A 13,206-nucleotide genomic window follows, 5' to 3' on the forward strand; every position below is an offset into this window, starting at 1 on the left:
CCCCAGAGACTTAGATTTAAAACTATGGGCAAAACTCCTATCATCTACTTCCTGATTGCCACAAAAGAGATCACAGGGTCTCAGGACAGACAATGAATGTTCTCACCTTTGGGAAGAACACTGGAGGCCCTGGCTACTGCTCATCATCACACCACTCAGGGAACGAAGGAGAGTGAAAGGCTCCATCACTGTTGGTCTGCCATGTCCCCTCTCATTGCAATAGAAACGAATAGAAGCACAGTATAGCATCAAACAGGAGATACATGCAAGTTGAGCAGATCCCTACAATTGTGTGATGGCATTCTATGCCTTAAAATCAGTTTTATTTTGTATGATTCTCTTACAAGTTCTGTGGCTAGCACCCACAGATGAGGACAATGGGCTACAGAGAAATGAAGTGACAGAGCAAGGGCCACCATTCTGGTTCTGCATGTGAAAGCTATTCCCCAGGTTCTTAGTCTATTGTAGATACAGCTAGAGGAGTCTCACGAGCACAAAACAATCAATTTAGAAGAATGTGAAGGTTAAACAACAGAACATTTTCTGTTAAGGGTAAAAATCTTGTAACCCCGTCAAAACACTCTCTTCATAGAGGAAGGGATGTTCTTTAGCTAAAATAGGCTAAACATGCCTTATTTTCATTCCAGTTTTTGGGCATGAATTTATAAATTTGTGAAACTATTCTTTCATCTGAGAAAAGTCTAAAACTACTAAAATGTTTACCATAAACGTTGTATCAAAAAAAAAAAAAAGCTAATGCTTTTCATACTACTCAACCTGTCAGTAAGGGGTTACATTAGAAAGCAACTGGTATTTGACATGTCCTTAGGGTTGAGAGATTTAAGAAACAGTAAACATGGAAATGAAGATCTTCCACCCATTTGAAAGTGTCTATTCAAGTACTGTAGTGAAGTGTGGTATAGCATGGGAGACAGGTCCACAAATTGTCAGTCTGTAAAGCTCTGTGGACAACCTTCCCACACAGAGGTGACCTAAGCAGAGTATCATGTTGGCGATTCCAGTAGATCAAGAACCATTTTACTGGTAAGTAGAGCAAGGATAATTTTCACTCTCATTCACATTTCGCATTGCTCATAGACTCGGTCCTTGTAGTTTTCATTTCATTTCATTCAGTTTCTATAATTTTCATGGCTGCTTTAGCAGAATAATTACTTTTTTTTCTTGACTATTACTCATTCTTTCATTTAATGCTACAAATATTGTTAAGTTAGATGAGCTGGTGACTTAGTTTGTAAACTCTTGTGTTATGGTAGATATGAGGTATCACCCAAAAGGTCATGTCTGAGAAAATGCAAGAAATTTTGAAGGTGAATAGTTTGGATTTTGAGATCCTTAACCTACTCAGTACATTAATCCACTGATGGGGATTAACTGTAGGCAGATAGGATGTGGCTGGTGGAGGTGGGTCATTGAGGGCTTGCTTGCCTTTGGGTTATGTATTTTGTCGGTGGTGAGGAAAATCTCTTTCTCTGTCTCCTGGTGCCATGTACTGAGTGGCTTTCCTGTGCCACACTTTTCTGCCATGATGTTCTGTATTACCTGGGACCCTGAGGAATGCAGTTGGCATCTATGGAATGAGACCTCTGAAGCCATGAGCCCCAAAATAAACTCTGTATTTTTCTTGTCAGGTCTTTTGGTCACAGCAGCAAAAAAGCTAAACCAAAACATCTTTTCCCCTCTTTCATCTATTCGTGTCTTTATATACTGTTACCCCTGTCTAGAAATCCTTTACTTTCTTTCTTTTCTAACTAACTCCTCCTTATTCTGCCAAGACTTAGCCCACAAATTACTTTGATGGCAATACCTTTATTTATGCTGGATGAGAATAGATTACTTGGGAAGAACAGAACATGTGGAAATGGAATAATCTGCTTGTAAGGGACACAAGGGAAGACCACTTACAAGAGAGAAGGAAGCCGAGTGGTAGAGAGGGAGGAAAAACCAGGAAGCGCCAAGGGACTTTTCACATGCAGAGCGTAGGGATCCACATTCACAGCTGCAGAAGAGACAAGTAAACTGAGAAGTGAAAACCATCACTGGTCTATATTTGCATCAACTCATATGCATATAGAGTAACACTAAAATGATTCATAAGAATTTAAGAAGCATCATTACATAGAGCAGAGTGGGCCCTGGGCAGCTGAGGAATGTGTATAGTGGATATAATTTATGTTTTGCACACCTCCTAAGGTTTCTGAGTTATATATATATGAATATAACACACATCAATAAATTAAACAAAAATTAATTATATTAATAACTCTCCTATTAATATCTATATCATGTTTGCAAGATATATAAACTTCCCAAATTTTATTCTGAAATCAACATTGGATTTAATGGGTCAAATGATCTAAGTCAACATTTGCATGAAATCCATGCAATAAATCCCTGGTAAAAATCATTAATGTATCTGAATTGGAAAAAAGAAGACCTTTCCCAATATTTGGACTGGGGAAACATTTTATTTATATTTTGGTGGTTAACTATTTCTGGCTCTCAGTCAAGAAATTAAAATATTCTGATATCTTATAAAGCATTATCTTGATGCTAAAAAGCTTTGGGACCCTTGTTTGTTTGTTTGTTTCTAGTATGAGAAGTGCACAAGAAAAAAATTTACATATACCTAAGGAGGGATCAAATCTTCATGGTCATCAGAGAATTTATTTAAGAATATACAAGTGTTAAAAGAACAATTTTACTTTTGGGGAAATTAAGTAATAAAAATTGTAGAATTTTTCTGGTTCTTAAGGAATATTTGTTGAAGTTTTAGTTTCCAAAAGATCCCATCAAAATCTCTTGGTAGGGCTGGGGTTGTGTGTAGCTCACTGGTAGAGTGCTTGCCTAGCACATGTGAGGCCCTGGGTTTGATCCTTAGCACCACATAAAAATAAGCAAACAAAATAAAGGCATGCTGTCCATCTACAACTATAAAAATAAAATAAAATAAAATAAAAATAAATAAAGTCATTGTGTCCATCTACAACATAAAAAAAAAATCTCTTGGTAAACCAAGGATATTTTTTCTTATTTTATATGCAATATACTCTATTATTTTAGATACTTAGATTTATAATATTGCTCTATGACAATGCTATCAGTTACGTATGATAACTTTTGTGTTTTAAAATTTTCAAAATGTTTCCATCCCTTTGATTTTAGTCTCTATCTCTTTCTGTATTAAAGCATCTTGATGAGAACAATTTATTCCCTATCAATCTTGGGATGGCATCTAACCTGTCTGAGCCTCCTTTCTGGACTTATTTTTAGCTAAACAAGAAGTTGTTTTTCACGGATTTCATCTGAACTGCCTGGAATATATTCCAATTTGTTTTTCACAAAAATCCAGAATTGGGATTTTTTTTTGAAACCCCTGAAGTTTGATAAAAATAATAGTATCTATTCTTTCCAAGAAGTATATAAAATATGATTTTCGTATACATTAATTTATCTAAGACTTCCAAAAGAATTTTCTGTATGAACTGTTTTAACTTTGAAAGATGTTCTCTGAATGGCTGATGGTTACATTTCATAATTTTACCAAAGAGAAATCCTAAATGAATGTGTATTATATTTTAATTTAGTAATTCGAAAGATTGAGAAAGAGACATACTCTGTCTTTGGAGTAGCCTTGTGAAGGCTATTAGGCTTATTAAAGTCCTTAATAAAAATAAAATAAAATAAAATAAACAAGTTAGGCATGGTGGCAGACACCTGTAATCCCAGAAACTTGTGAGGGTGAGGCAGGAATATCACAAGTTTGAGGCCAGCCTCAGTAGCTTAATGAGGCCCTAAGCAACTTAACAAGACCCTGACTCAAAATAAAAAATAAAAAGGGATGGGGATGTGGGGATGTCACTCAGTGGCAAAATGCCTCTGGGTTCAATCCCCAATACCAAAAATAAAATATCATAATAAATTTTTAAAAATCATAAGAAATAAAAGAAAATAAAAGAAATTTAAAAAATAAAAAATGTGCCATTCCAAAAGCCTAACATTTAAAAAAAAATTTTTTTTAGCTATAGATGAACACAATAACTTATTTTATTTGTTTATTTTTATGTGGTGCAGGGGATCAAACCCAGTGCCTCATGCATATTAGGCAAGCACTCTACCACTGAGCCACAACCTCTAACATTTGATTCATTTTTCTGTTGTAAGCATAAATACAATTGTAATAACATTATAACTTACATCTTATTAAATAAAAGAGAAAACACTTTTACAATTTGTTTTATTTTTAAGATAAAGTCCTAATCAAATTTTTTTTCCACTCCTTATACTGAAAATTTGCTTTTGGACTGTGTTCAGAAAGGTTAGGCTATTCTGCTACTACAAACTAATCCTGACTATAAATTAATCTACAAACTACAAACTAATCCTGAAGTGTCTATGACTTAACACAACAAGGTTCATTTCCTGTTCATGACAAACTCCAGTGCAAGAAGAATTCTGCTGCTATCTGGTGATCAACTTGGGGATCCAGACAGCCTCTACTTGAGGTTCTGCTGTGTCAACATATGGCGGTGGCAGAGGCCCTTTTCATTCCTCTTACAAACTGATGGCCTGAATGAATCACCTGGCCCCCAACCTAAGTACAAGGAGAGTTGTGAAATGCTGTTTTGTTCTGTGTTCAGGAAAAGAAATGAAACAGATTCTGATGCACACAAAGACTTGCCTGCACCACAGTTTTAAGTGTAGATTCTTTGCAAATTGTTCTTCTGGTACCAATTATTCCTGGGAAAGGAGAACCTCTGTGGCTGAAACAAAATTAGAGCTGTTACTCATCTCTGATTCCTTCTGTTCATGATGGCATCTACTCATATACAATCAGCCATCTAATCATGGAATTTATGAAAAACCCTGGCTTATTATTGCCTTCAAGATTTAATGTCATGATTTGTTTTATCTTGATTGGATATTGCAAATAAAGAGGGACTAGAATTGTAACAATATATCAGTTCATAGTATTATCAGAATGAAAGTCTCCCATCAAGAATTCAGTTTAGCTTTTAGAAAATACTGCCATCAAAAAAGGTTGCATGTCTCTGATAATAAATATGGTCTTGCAACTTTTACTGCATTGCCATTTGATAGAGCTGAGAATTAACAAAAATGAAATGATATCTAATAAAATACTCTATAAATGTCATAAAGATAAATGAGGTATATTTATAACTTAAAAAAGGTGTCTTGTCTGGAAGCATTTTTAACCTAAAGTAAGATCCACAACTTTCCCCAAATTCTATAGTTTCAGGCCATTTTGAATGCCACTAGAATTATTTTTTAAAAATAATTTTCCCTTTCAAACTTTAAAGTATGATCAGTGAATGTTGACATATTTTCTGTTGGTTTGTTTTATTAATGTGAAGACATCCTGAGTACAAAAGGGACTCAATGGCTATATATCTAACATACTGAGACTTTTCCTTGGCACTAAGGGTCATATAGCTGCCATTTGAGGTCTGGGGTTTGACCTACTAGGTATCACATAAGAGTTATATATGGTAGTTTGCCTGGCAGATCTAAGCATTGGTACAATATTTATTAATTACAGCTCTGCTCCTGAACCCTTTATAGTCTCAAGTAAGTAACAGGTAAAATCTTGAAAAGTAACTCTACTATTAGAAGTGATGCAAATTCATACTTTAGCCAAAACAATCCACAAATAAACAAGCAAATAAAGCTTTAAAAGTAAGTAATGGGATTTTCTCACATTGCTATCAGCAACATTGATGGGAAAAATTAGCTAAGAATGAATGAGAAAAATGGAGAAAGCATATTTTGAGCTCTTAGCTCCCATTGATTCAGAAACAGTAAGCTAAAATAGAAAAATATTTGTTTAATTCCCATGTACAGTCTTTAGTTGCAACATCATAATGATAAAACACAGAGCTGAGGGGCATATGGAGAAGGACTCAAAGTCAGTAACTCTCTTATGTAAGCTATTCTTTCTTTTGCAAAACATGGCACAGTAGACTAAGGTCTTTGTTGTGTCCTGAAATATAAACCAAGGACTTGCTGAACCCAGTGATCAGAGGACCTAAGAAAGGAGATGTCTAATTATGGAACACTGTGTGACCAATACCAGTCATGGACCAAATTGGGGCAAGGCTGCTGGTGGCCAACATTGTCATTGGAGTCAAGACGGACATTGTAACAAGAGAGATTTGGGAGAAAGTGTATTTAATTTTAAGGCTGAAAGAATGAGTCATGAACCTCCTGGCTGGTGGCCCAAAGTTATGGCCTTTTGAAGATCAGTTACCTGTAAAGGATATACTAGTTGTTTATTTAAAAAAATGTATTTTGGTGTATGTGTATGTCTCAGTGTTCTAGTCATTTTTTTAAATATTATTATTATCACTGTGACCAAAGATCTGACAACAACTTAGAAGAGGAAAAGTTTATTTTGGGCTCATGGCTTCAGAGATTCAGTCCATGGTTGGCTAACTCCATAGCAGTAGGCCTAAAGTATGGCAGAACATCATGGTAGAAAGGTGTGGTGGAGGAAAGCTGCTCAATCCATGATAGCCAGGAAGCAGCTAGAGAGAGAGAGCTCTGTTCACCAAGGACAAAATATCAACTCTAAAGACATGCTCCAAGTGACATACTTCCTCAGTCATACCCTACCTCCAGTCATACCCTACCTGCCTACAGCTACCACCCAGTTAATCCATATCAGTGGGATAACTCACTGATTAGGCTATGCCTCTTATTATGAAATCATGTCACCTCTAAAATTCTTGCATTGTCTTACATATGAGCTTTCAGGGGACACTTCGTACCAAGCTATAACATTAGGGAAGTTGGGTACCTAGTGCCCAAATGAAACGTTTAATGAAAATGAATGTCATTTAATCATAATTTTCCTTTTTTCTTCTTAGTCAATAATCTCTTTTTTAAAAGTTCTGGGTCAAAAAAAAAAGCCTGAATTATTACAAAGAGAAAAATACTTCAGAACTTGTGACTGACATATTTTCTTGAAAACCGGAATTACTGAGCAGGGAAGAACCATGTAAAATGGTAGGGCCAGCACAGAGGACTGTGACTTGCAGATCTCCAGAGAATGAGAGGACATCAGAAGATTCTAGATATGGCAAAGGTGAACAGTGATCCTGAACCCATTGTTAGAAAATCTCACAATTAGTCACATTCTAAAGCAACTGTAGAAGAGCTCAAAAGCATTGATCTAATTGGTAAAGGCCAGTGTGGAATTTAGGAAGGGGGTGAGGTTAATAAAGGAAAATACAATGAAACAGTTGTGGTCCTGAACCTAATCATTCTTGGTGAGAAAGTTGTAACTCCTAGTTAAGGTAAAATTAATATTTAATAAGGCTGTACTAATAGACACATTAAGTGTTTTCTTAAACATCTCAGGGGATGTTCATAAACATAAACAACTCAAATGTTTTGCCAGCAGATGTCTCTTTAAATAAATAATGGCACTATGTACAGTGGAATACTGTGCAATCATAAACAGAATGAAGGTGTTTTCTTTATTTGTATTGGTGGAATAATCCCTAAGTTACGCTTAGGAATAGCAAGAACCGCTGCATCAGAACAGTGTTATAATAATGCTATTTTTGTAAGAGAAGGGAATAAAGAATGTGTGTGTGTGTGTGTGTGTGTACTTGTATTGGCATAAACTATATTTGGAAGAAAATAGAAGAAACGAGTAACTTTGATTTGCCCATGAAGAAGGAAATTGCATGACCAAGAAGTAGGAATTGAAATGAGAGTTTTCATTGTGTGCCCTTTTGTATTTTTGAAATGTAGAATATATGACTACTTGACCTATTAAAAAAAAAGGGAAAATAAACAGTAAAGCAATGCTATGGTTTTTCACAGGGAGCAATTGTTACCATGGTCACCTGCAATGGTTGTTACACTAGTGTGTCACCTACAGTTGTGTCTGCTAGTGCTTCCCAATAACACTGTCAGGTCAGTGATTTTCAAACTGCTGGCTTGAAAGTGGGTCATTAACTCAAACATAAAGGTAAATAATGGTAACTAAAATAATAAAGGGAAATAATAATAATAAAATAATATAAAAGGTAGGCACTTATGTATGAACTTTTGATTTTTTTTCTCTGTATATATGTTCTGACAACAGGTCTTTCTTGCTGAGCATGAAAATGTTAGAAAGCACCATGCTCAATGGTAGCCTTTGCTAGGCAATCTAGTCTTCTGCACTTCTCCTTGAGCAAGTATGACATTAATAGGGAAGATATGAAGTTCTCATACTGTATGGGCCTGGAGTTTCAGACTGTGGGTCTGGGGTTCTTATCTTTGAAGGTTAGTGCTTCTCTTTGGTCTCTATTTCCTTTATGCACAGAGTCTATTTGTGCAGACTCCAGACTGACTGCATGTCTCCACAAAAGCACATCCATTCTCCCTGAAAGTACCTCCCATCCCATGGAATACTCTGTGGTCATCAGGACTGTCTGCAGTCTAGATGCAGTGGCTGAGACCTGAGACCCCATAAATTCTTTTATGCCTCCTGAACTTCGGTGACTGTGACCACCCTTTCACATTGACCCCGGTACCCTGCTCATGCAGACAGATCTTCAGCGATGCCTCTCTCTCCATCTCTGCTTATTCCTGTCTAGATTCTTTTAAGATCCTGCCCAGGGCTACTTCTCCAATGGAATCTTCCTTAAAGTGATTTCTCATGTAATCATCATGTACTCTTGATTGCAAGCAAATGAAACTCAGCTGAAACCATGCTTAAACAAAGAAAAGAATTAGAGCTTAACTAATTTAGAAGTTCACAAATAGATCAAATCTACAGGCTAAAAATTGTCATCCAAACTTGGTTTCTGTCTGTCTTTGTCTCTTTGCCTCTCTTTCTCTCTACCCTTCTCTCTACCTTATCCCTCTTTTTTTCTTCTGGGCTGATTTAATCTTGAATATATCCTTCCTTTGTGGTGACAAAATGTTTGCTGGGAGTTCAGTGATTATATCCCAAAAGTTTTAATTCCAACAGGATAATAAACCTTGTTTTTCTCAATGACCCTACCCAAAGTGAAGGAATATGGGTCATGTACCCAACACTGCATTAATTGTAACCATCGCCTAGAATCTGTCATATGTTCTCCTTTGGAGACTGACCCATCCAGTCACAGAGAACTGCTGCATGGTGTGTGGAAAAGGTATGGTTCCTTGCTGTCACATATTACAGTTGCTGTCATCTGAAGGAGAAGAATGAACACCAGCTGACAAAGCAACCAATATCTTTGTCAACTTGTAATTTGTATAGTGACAATGCCAACTTCCTAAATATGGTGTATATATAACATTTTTTTGGTATGTGTTAATATCTTACCTATGTGAAAATGAATCATTTATGATAAACTTGTCAGACAAATGATACTAACTTTTTAATTTTTGAGTTAATTAATTCAATTGTTCTCCATTTTCTGGCTTCACTATGATGTGTTTCCCCAGGGTATTCTATTTAGATCTTCCACTAACCAATTCTTATGGGGAACTTAGTATCAGTTTATAAAACCTCTAATAATTATAAAAATATTGAATCCACTGTTTTTGCCCCATAGGTTTTGGTCCAAATATATCAGTCACTATAGAAATTTAAAATTTATGTAGAGAAGACCAATGTGTACTTTGAGGAGCACATCTCTGACTTCTGCTTTTATATATTCTCTCTCAGGAAACAGAACACGGCTTTAAAGAGAAACATCTTAGCACATCTGGTGTGATTTTCTAGTTATCTGGTTTAAGCCCAAAAAAGTAATGTCATCTGTTTTTCTTTTATACGTTTTGAAACATGAGTCTCAGAAAGCTATTTCCTAACATATGTCAATTTAACATCTGCTGGTTCCTAACTGATAGCCAGAAACAGCCGTGCTGGCAGCGCCTGCGATAGTGCCAAGGTATTTCCCATTAAAGCTGTCTTCACTTTGTAGTTGTCAGTAATATTTTTACTTTAGAGATAGTCGATTTCCCTAACTTGAAGGAAGCATGTGAATGGAGGCACAGAGCAGGAGGAATAAACAGAATGATGCATTTACAGTTATGTGGAAGTACAACAGAGACAGGTATCAAAAAAATATTAGATAAGTAATGTCATAGGTCACAGACTGAACTACTTCTGGCAAAGAATGCTTCACTATGCCTCACCTTAATTTCTCCTTGTTCTTCAATATCTAGAGTATTTGGAAGCAGAATTAAAAATGTATTAACCGTTTCTAAGGGTGCCCAACCATATCCAAAGCTTCTCTTACATTTCTTCTCCTTTTTAATCCTTTGATGGAATTTAAAGTGCATCAGTGAGCTTCAATTTCTGTTTGGGAATGCATAACAGAATCATATTTTGACATTTAGTTTCAAAAGAGGGAGCCTAAGGGGTCCCAGGAGAGATCTGTAGTTTTGTCTGACCCAAGATAATTTAGTGCTAATAAATAGTTAGCAATTCAACAATTTTCAGACCTAACAATTTGAAGTCTCCAAATGATTGGTGTCATTTGTTCCCTTCAATACATTCTTCTCATTCCAATAACATTATTGCATTTTGTTTCCTTGAACAACAGCAAATAGAGATATCACTGTGGGATAGTCAAGATCAAGGTTATTTACGTGTCATGATTGATACATCTTCAATATCAAACCAAGTGCTTGATATTCAGTAAGTGTGGAATGAATCCTGTCCCAAGATCTGAGCTCCAGAGTCTTGAAGCTCTCTTAAAGTTCTCAAATTGGGGTATCTTTAATGATCTTATATCAATTATAAAACTCATCAAGTTGACTTGGATAAAGAAGGGAGTTCTAGAAGTTGGATTTCCATAGGAAAATTTAGATGGTAGGTCTTTTGAAATAAATTTGGGAACTCATGATATTATACACCAACTACTTTTATGGTGATGGCTACCCGTAGCTTTTCAGTGAAGGCAGTTGCTCTGCATATAAGGGTAGGGGTTGTGGAAAGAAGGGATTTAGGAGACTGATTTTCTAGAGTTGAAATCCTAGATCTATTCCTTATGAAAACATTAACCTCTACTTCCTTATTTGCAAAATAGGAATAACAATACTATCACAGTGGGCTTTTATAGTAAATTCAGCACAATAATAATGCATACAAAGATTTTAACAAGTATCTGAACCTATGGTCACTTAGCAGTAGTTATTATGATCCTTACTATAACTTCTTCTAATATCAGCTGTCCTGATAATACATAATACAGAGAACAGACTGAGTGCCATATAACCTAAAATTTTTGAAGTTTTGTAAGTTAAAGCTAAACTCTTCTCAGTGATGAGTTAGTCATCATAACAGAATGGCAAAGGAGATTCCTTTTTCTGTTGTCTCTTCAGCTGCAGGACTTTGTAAGATTGAGATTTTTGGCCTGACTGTTAGGAGTGGCCCTAATAAAAGTGATGCTATGAGATCTGTGAGGTAGTCCTAGATTGCAATAGCTGCAGTGAGAGAAGAGAGGTGCTTCATATTTTAAACCAGAATCACCCTATTGAAATTACATTCCTCCAAGTCTATGACATATTACTCTATAGGCACAAATATATATTTTAATCCTGTTTTGCACAGCAACTGTAAATTATAGAAACTAGCAGAAATGTCTCAGGTTGATTCTTAATATGAAGCAACAGTGATTTCTAAAAGAGCCCTTCCCCTACTCCTTCTCTCCCAGGTTCCCTTCCTTCATCTCTACTTTCATTCTTAAGATGTGACAGACAGTGTACATACAAAGAATATTTATAGTTAATGGGATGGTAGATGAAAGGGATTCCAATATTTTTTCTGTTTTGACCTATTGTGAAAAAGGTGAAAGCCATTCCATGAAGAGTTTAGTACTGTAAAAATACATTGACTTTTGGTTCACTAGAAAGATGCTGTGAGTTATGTCCTTAAAAATTCTTGACACATGAAAAGAAGTTCAGTAATTCCAATTTCAACTTTAAAGTCTATTTACTGAAGCCTTTATAAAACATAGTTGTCATCATCCTCCTTAACAAAGCAGATGGAGTGCCAAATGCAAATCTTCCATACTGAATGGATTGATATAAGTCATTTATTGAAAAATATTTGCCAGTAGGACCCATAAGTAAGAGTGAAAGATGTGTTACCCAACTACTTAAAACATTTGTAAATAAATTGAAGTAGCAACTATTTATTCTAATAATGGTTTCTCTCTAAAATTATTGGTTTAAGTGACATTATTTGGGAGTTTTGCCTATTTTTTGGAAAAAAAAAAAGTAGGTTTACAGTTTTCATTATGGCTACATTGTATGACCAAGTGTATTTAGATGAAATTTATACATAGGTATATTCCTGACAAACACCTGTAAATATATATATATATATATATATATATATATATATATATATATATATATATNTATATATATATATATATATATTTATTCTCTGAAATATAAGAATTCTTTTTTGAACTAATTTTTTTTTTTTAGATTGCACAGTCTCATTAGAATAACTTTTACGGGAAATTGATGTACAAAATCTGCAAGCTTCCTTAAACCTGTTGGAAATAAGGAGAAAGCAAGATAGTTTTGAATGTTGCTTTTTCATGCACTTTAACATAATTTACTTTCTGGTGAATTGGAGACCAATGTTGATCTTATACATTATTTACCCAATTCATATCTATTGAAGGTAATCATAATATTCTATCCAGTTAAATTGTTTAATAATGAATCTAATATTTTCTTACCTTAAAAGCTTCTACTATCTGACATGTATATTCTCAAATAAATTTGCAGTTCACTTTAGATTTAATTGGATTTCATATTTTTATAGAGGTTGATATTACATCATGGCTAACAAGGTAAATAAGACTAACCCCAAATTATAATTTTCACCAGTCTCTAGCAATATCCTTTATATATCCACAGTTTTTCATACTATTCACATCATATAGAAATATCCTAAATAGTTGAAGAATAGTCTATTTTATGTAATTTTACTTCAAAACTTTTAAACTATTGTTTTATATCAGCTTTTGCATCACTGTGACCAAAATACCTGACAAGAACAACTTAGAAGAGAGAAAGTTTATTTGGGGCTCATAGTTTCAGGGGTCTCAGTCAATAGATGGCTGACTTCATTGCTTGGGACCCAAGGTGAGGCAGCACTTCACAAGGGAAGGACCCAACAGAGGAAATCTGCTGAGATTATGGTGGGGTCAGAAAAGA

The sequence above is a fragment of the Marmota marmota genome, unplaced genomic scaffold (assembly GCF_001458135.2).
Source record: "Marmota marmota marmota unplaced genomic scaffold, marMar, whole genome shotgun sequence".
Classification (NCBI taxonomy): domain Eukaryota; kingdom Metazoa; phylum Chordata; class Mammalia; order Rodentia; family Sciuridae; genus Marmota; species Marmota marmota.